This window comes from Podarcis melisellensis (assembly GCF_964234715.1).
Source record: "Podarcis melisellensis genome assembly, chromosome: 13".
Taxonomy (NCBI): Eukaryota; Metazoa; Chordata; class Lepidosauria; order Squamata; family Lacertidae; genus Podarcis; species Podarcis melisellensis.
The window spans coordinates 318284-324692 of record NC_138545.1 but is presented as its reverse complement, the minus strand read 5'-3'; the positions used below and the strand labels follow the sequence as shown (position 1 = coordinate 324692).

General features: G+C 53.9%; 1 protein-coding gene across 1 annotated transcript in view; it reads left to right on the top strand.

Annotated features, from left to right (window-relative positions):
- LOC309354617 (uncharacterized protein) overlaps positions 1-6409 on the top strand; it is a 42320-nt gene that overhangs the window by 23356 nt on the left and 12555 nt on the right. The window lies entirely within an intron of this gene.

The following is a 6409-nucleotide window of genomic DNA, read 5'->3' as shown; positions in this document are numbered from 1 at the left end:
AGAAGACTGTGTCGTGTCTTATCTTTTATGAGGGACTAAAGGGGATATTACAAATGAAACTTATGATAGAGGCTTTAGCGAGCCTGAGGAAATGCATCCGCTGTTAGCTTAAAAAGGGGAATTTTACTCAGCTAAATTGTGGAATTTGTTAACACAAGTTGGAAAGGATGTAATCAAACAATATATCCTCTCCTGCACCCCTGAACATTCCCACACTAACTACCAGCTGGTTGCTCACCTCCCTTTCCTGGGCAAGGTTTTGGAGCGGGTGGTTGCGGACCAGATCCAGGGGCTCTTGGAGGAAACTGATTTTCTACATCCATTTCAATCAGGGTTTAGGTCCAGTTTTGGCCCAGAAACTGTTTTGGTGGCCCTGGATGATGACTTCTCTCAAGAGAGAGAGAGACAGGGGAACATGTCCCTGTTAATTCCCCCTCAACCTCTCAGCAGCTTTCGATACCTTCTGGAGTGGCTGTCCAAATTAGGGGTGGGTCATTCCCAGAGGGGGATGCTGGCAAATGCTTTTCAGACCTTGGCCCCTGGGAGTTGGCTGCTCTGCAGGAGATCGTGATAGCCATCAACTAGGATGGCTTTAAAAGAGGATGGGAGACATTCATGGAGGGGAGGGATATGGCTGGCCCCTTCTAGCCAGGCTGGTTCTGCTCTGCCTTCCCGGCTGGAGGCAGCCATGCTTCTGAACCTCAGTTGCTGGAAACCCCAGGAGGGGAGAAGAGGGCTCTTGTCTGAGGACCTCACTTGTGGGTTTGCCATAATGGGCATCTGGTCGGCCACTGTGAGGGCAGGAGGCGGGGCCTGTGGGGTGGATCCAGCGGCTGCCGGACTCTTCCGATTTCTCCACATTGGAGTTTAGTGCGGATTTGAAGCTCCTTCTCTCTTGCCTCAAGATAAATATAAAGGAAGGAGGGGCGGTGTGTGTGAATGGAGAGAACTTCTCCTCGCTTCTCTCCTCATCCTAGACGGTGCGGGGAGGGTCATAAATGGAAGGGCACTGAAAGGGACCCCAAGATGTGGGAGATGACCCCCGAGGGCGGAAGCCCAGGGCTGGCTGGCTCCCTCCGCCACCCATCCACTTGGCACACACATGCGCGCCCACACAAACACGTGCGCGCCCTCTGCCGAGAGGGCAGGACCAGTGGGCTTCTGCTCGACCAGAGCCGCTTCTTTTCTGGCCAAGCCTCCCTCTCCACGCAAACACATTTCCCGCGTGTCCGGGGGCGCGCGCTCTTCCCGCATCCCCCTCCAGTTCCCTTTCCGTCCGGCCATCTCTCTTGATGCTGCTGCTGCTGCCGCGCCCACCTCGAAGCTGGACCAGCTGCTCCGGCAATAATGGAGACTTTTGTTTCTAGAGATATTTGTGGGTATATTTCTAGCCGATTTTGCGCCCCCCAACCCGGCAGGGGCCCACCTCGCCGCCCCCTGGCCCTACCTTGCTCGCCATCCCGCCTCGCCGCGCCCTCCGCCCGGGCAGGAGCCGATGCAGCCGCCCGGGAGGCGAATGGAGGCAGGGAGGGAAGGTGGGGTCCCGGTCAGGGGGGAAGAAGGGGAAAGGACGGAGGGCGAAATAAAGGCAGGGAGCCCCGCGGGAGAGGGCGGCGGAGCCCGAGGGGGACGCTGCGCCTGAGTCCCAGCAGCGCGGAACTGGACGCCCCAGAAGCCGCCAGCTGCATCACACGGTGAACTCAGGTTGGGCTTGTGGTCCACCAAGACCCCTCGATCTTTTTCACATGCACTGCTATGTCCCCCATCCTACATTTGTGTATCTGGTTCTTCCTGCCTAAGTGCAGAATCTGCCCCTATGGAAATTCATTTTGCTTGCTTGCCCCCAGTTCTCCAATCTGTAATGGTCATCCTGAATCCCGATTCTGTCCTTTGTGCCTTCCCTCTCAGTTTGGTGTCATCTGCAAACTGGATGAGCATCCCCTCAATTCCTCCATCCAAGTCGTTTATGGACAGACAGAGCAACAACAGGCCCCGGACAGAGCCCTGCAGCCCCCCCTGGTCACCCATCTATGGCGTAACCTCATGGGGGGTGCAGTCGCCTCTCCTCATGAAGGAAGTTTGAGGAGTTGGAAGAGGGTCAGAAAAGGGCTGCCAAAATGATCCAGGCAGACTTGGCTATGAAGAAAAGTTGCAGCCTTTGGGGCTCTTCAGAGCAGTGGTTCCCAATTAGCTAATTACTGAGTACCCCCCCCCCCCAATTTTCAAAATCCAAGCCTGGCCTAGAGAAAGTGGATGGAGAGTTGCATCTCTTGGCAGTGGAACTCAAAGACATCCGAGGAATCGGGATGTTGGAAGATTCAGGACAGATAAAATTAAACGCAAGGCAGAGTTCACCTGCGGAACTCCCCGGCACAGGACGCCATAGAGAGAAGGAGGGGCAAGCTGGGGGTGCTGGCTTGCCAAGGGTTAAAAGGGATTGAGTGGGATTCCTAGAGAGGAGAGGAAGTCAAGGCGGGAGTTGGGGGTCGGGGGGGGGGGAACAAAACTCCCGAGCCCAAGCCCCTCCCTCTCCCGCCTGCCTCAAAAGGGGGAGGGGCCTTTGTCTCTCTCTTCTGCACGTGCTGCATCCATGGCGCCTCCGGGAAGCCGGTGAGTCTCTGCAGTGGGGAGAAGAGGGTGCAGGGGGGACCCCCAAGTCCTGCCCCCTCTCTGCAAAGCCAGGAAGGGGGGGGAGGGCACAGGATGCACCGCTTGGCCGTTTGGGAAGGGCGGGTTCTTTGGGGAAGGAAGAAAAGGGCCTGAAAATACCCCCCCCCCCCGACTGAGGAATCAGTCCCATTTATTAGCTGAGGCTTTAGGGGGACGGAAATATTTGGACACAAAGCATCTCGAAGAAATGGAAAGGAAAGGCTGAGTGTTGGGAGAGGGGAGGGGGAGAGAAGAGAAAGCGCTTCTTGGTGCGGTGCAGAGTCAAGCCTGCGGAACTCCCCGCCCCAGGAGGCGAGGCCGGGACCAGGGCAGGGAGGAGGAGGAGGAGGAGGAGGAGGAGGAGGAGGAGGAGGAGAGGCTTCTGGTGGCTTCATCCTCGAGGGCTGAGCTCTTGTCTCCCCAGAGATGCTGCTGAATCCCAGTTGCTGCAAGGGAGTGCAGGGGGAGAGAGGGGCTCTTGCGCCCCAGTCCTGCAGATGTTCTGATATTTGGGGTACCAAATGTGAGCCCCTTGAATTGGGCCAGGAAATGAACCGGCCATCCAAGCAGCTGTTTGAGAGGGGAATTAGATGTGTTCTCAAGGCGGTGGGGCTTCAGTGAGGAGGGCCCTCCCCCATGGATGCCCCCTGGAGCTCCTTGGAGAAAAGGGGGAGATAGAGAGACAAGGAATCCAGAGAGCATTTGGGCAGCTCCGCCTAGAGGGCACTGCCATGGCCTCATGGGGTCCAGAGCGGGGAGGACCCTGGCCTGGTCCTCTCTCTCTGAGCTGGAAAGGGACCCCCCTAGTCACTGAGGCCACCTGAGCCCCCAGGGAGTAGGTTGGATCCAGGAGAAGCCCCAGACATCGCTGGCTGTGGGGAGGTCAAGCTACGTCACAGTATTTTTATTATTATTATTTTCATTACCACTCTTCGCCGTAAGATCCCGGAGCAGCCGATGACTTTAAAACACAATACTAAAACTCAATATTGCACTTGCTTCTTAGTGCTGTCCTTTGGTCCGGCCCACATGAACTTTGGCCTCACCCATTTGGCCCTCAAGGGCTTGGCCAGATCAGGATCTGACCCTCAGAACAGAGGAAAAGGGATCCCACCCCAGGAGTCTGTCTGGAGATGTGGAGATGCAAAGTGCTGATTTCTTTCCTGGGCTGAAAACACTGAGAGGCCAATAGGCTGATTCATCTCACAGAAACCCCTTCATTTGCCTCCACTTTTGGCCTGGTCACTTTCCCCCTAGGAGGGCGAGATAGTTTCTTCTCCTCCTTCCTTTTTTTCTTACAGAAAGCTCAGAGTCTGGCATGTGGTGCAGTCCAGCCCTGGTTCCTAGCAAGACTCATCCACACTTGCTCAGAGAACCTTTCTATTCTCCTGACAGCGGGTCAATTTATTTCCTTTGCAGTCTTTGCCAGCACCTCTAATTCAGACAGACAGAACTTGGTCAAAGAAAAAAAGATTCCTTCCTAAAGATGGATGAACAAGACTCAGCTGGCCCTGGAGCAGGAAGAGACCATGCTATGGAAACTGGGAGCAGTGAGGGATTCTGGGAAAGCTCTGGGCAGAAGATCCTGGGAGGGCAGGACACCCTTTGCTCAGAGGTGCAGAGCCAGCAGTTCGGGCAGTCCTGTCACCAGGAGGCTGAAGGACCCCGAGAGGTTTGCAGCCAACTCTACTGCTTTGACCATCAATGGCTGAAGCCAGAAAGGCACACGAAAGCTGAGATACTGGACCTGGTGATCTTGGAGCAGTTCCTGGCTGTCCTTCCGCTAGAGATGGAGATCTGGGTGAGGGAATGTGGAGCGGAGACCAGTTCCCAGGCGGTGGCCCTGGCCGAAGGTTTCCTCCTGAGTCAGGCAGAGGAGAGGAAGCAGGCAGAGAAGAAGGTGAGAGAGACTTTCCTCTGGATGCTCCCAAGGGGCTCCAAACAGGAGGGTAAGGTAAAGGTAAAGGTACCCCTGCCCGTACGGGCCAGTCTTGACAGACTCTGGGGTTGTGCGCCCATCTCACTTAAGAGGCCAGGGGCCAGCGCTGTCCGGAGACACTTCCGGGTCACGTGGCCAGCGTGACATCGCTGCTCTGGCGAGCCAGAGCTGCACACGGAAACGTCGTTTACCTTCCCGCTGGTAAGCAGTCCCTATTTATCTACTTGCACCCTGAGGTGCTTTCGAACTGCTAGGTTGGCAGGCGCTGGGACCGAACAGCGGGAGCGCACCCCGCAGCAGGGATTCGAACCGCCGACCTTTTGATCAGCAAGTCCTAGGCGCTGAGGCTTTAACCCACAGCGCCACCTGTGTCCCCCAAACAGGAGGGAGAAGATCTTAAAAACCTCTCCAAATTGCTCATCCTTTCCCCTTTTCTAACCCTTCTCCCCATTCTCTGTTTTGAATCCTTGTTTCTCTTTCAGGAAAATTCTGCAGATCTGTCTGCAGAAATGAGTCCTGATTCCTTTGGGGCTGAGAGGACTTCGTTGGACACCAGAGAGAGGGCACTGGGTAAGGAGGAAGGAGTTTTTCCTCTGTGTGGTCACATTCTGGCAATTCTCAAACTCATCTGTGGGTTCTTTCAGTGTTATGGGGAAGACAATTGGGGTCATGAGGCCAAAGGAGATGAGATATATTTTAGCATAACTAAAATATGAAATGGGCACAAACGCCTGAATGCACCTCTGAGAGAAGCATCCTGCACTCCTGTCTCCCCACTTCCCTTTGTCTCTCGCAGGTGAAAGAAGGATGCCGGCAAGACCTCCTCCTCCATCTCTTCATCCTGGTGGAGGGGAAGCAGCGGCTGAGGAACCGGATCAGGTGCGGGGAAGGAGCCATGGGGGGAAAGAGGCTGAGGGAGAGGGACAGAGGGCATTTCTGAGACGGAAAAAATCTCTCCCCTCCTCATTGCTTCTGTTAAGCTGCCCTTAACAAAGGCTGAAAATGCCATTAATGAAGGTTTATGCTCTGAGTAGCCCCTTCACCTTAACTCTGAATGTCGCTAGTATTATTTATTATATATGTCTTTGGGACATCTGGATAGTCTTTCCATCCCAGAGCAACACACAGGGAGAGGAGAGAGGGATTCTTCCATTTGGCAAACTGGGACGCTTGCACAGACATATTGATCTGAATAAAACAATGTGAAGTTCCACCCATTTTCACTAAGATTCATATCCATCATTAAAATACAGTGGTACCTCAGGTTAAGAACTTAATTCGTTAATAACCCGAGGTACTATTTCTGGGTTAGCGGAGTCTGTAACCTGAAGCATCTGTAACCCAAGGTACCACCGTACACTATGAAAGAACTCCATTAAAGCATTAAAATCAGCACCAATAATCCCAATGTGCAGCAGACCAATCCAATTAAAACAACCCAGGCAGGAAGCAAAAAAGCAACATGCAGGAAATAATCTTTATGCTGCCTAAGAGAAGGATATTTTATTTCAGAGCTCAGTTTCTTTTGAAGACGTCGCTGTTTGTTTCACGGCTGAGGAGTGGGCGTTGCTGGATCCTGCCCAGAGAGCTCTGCATAAGGAAGTCATGGAGGAGACTTGGAGGACCATGATCTCTCTGGGTAAAGTTCCCTCTTGGGTCATCATATCTGTTTTGGAATTCAATAGATATTTCTCTGGGACAAACCTCCCATATTTGGATGGATCCCAACGTTGCCACCTAGAGCACCTGGGATTCTCACACCCCCACAGCTCACCTTGCATGGAGGGATATGGACTGTTTTGTCCGCGAATGTTTGTCCTC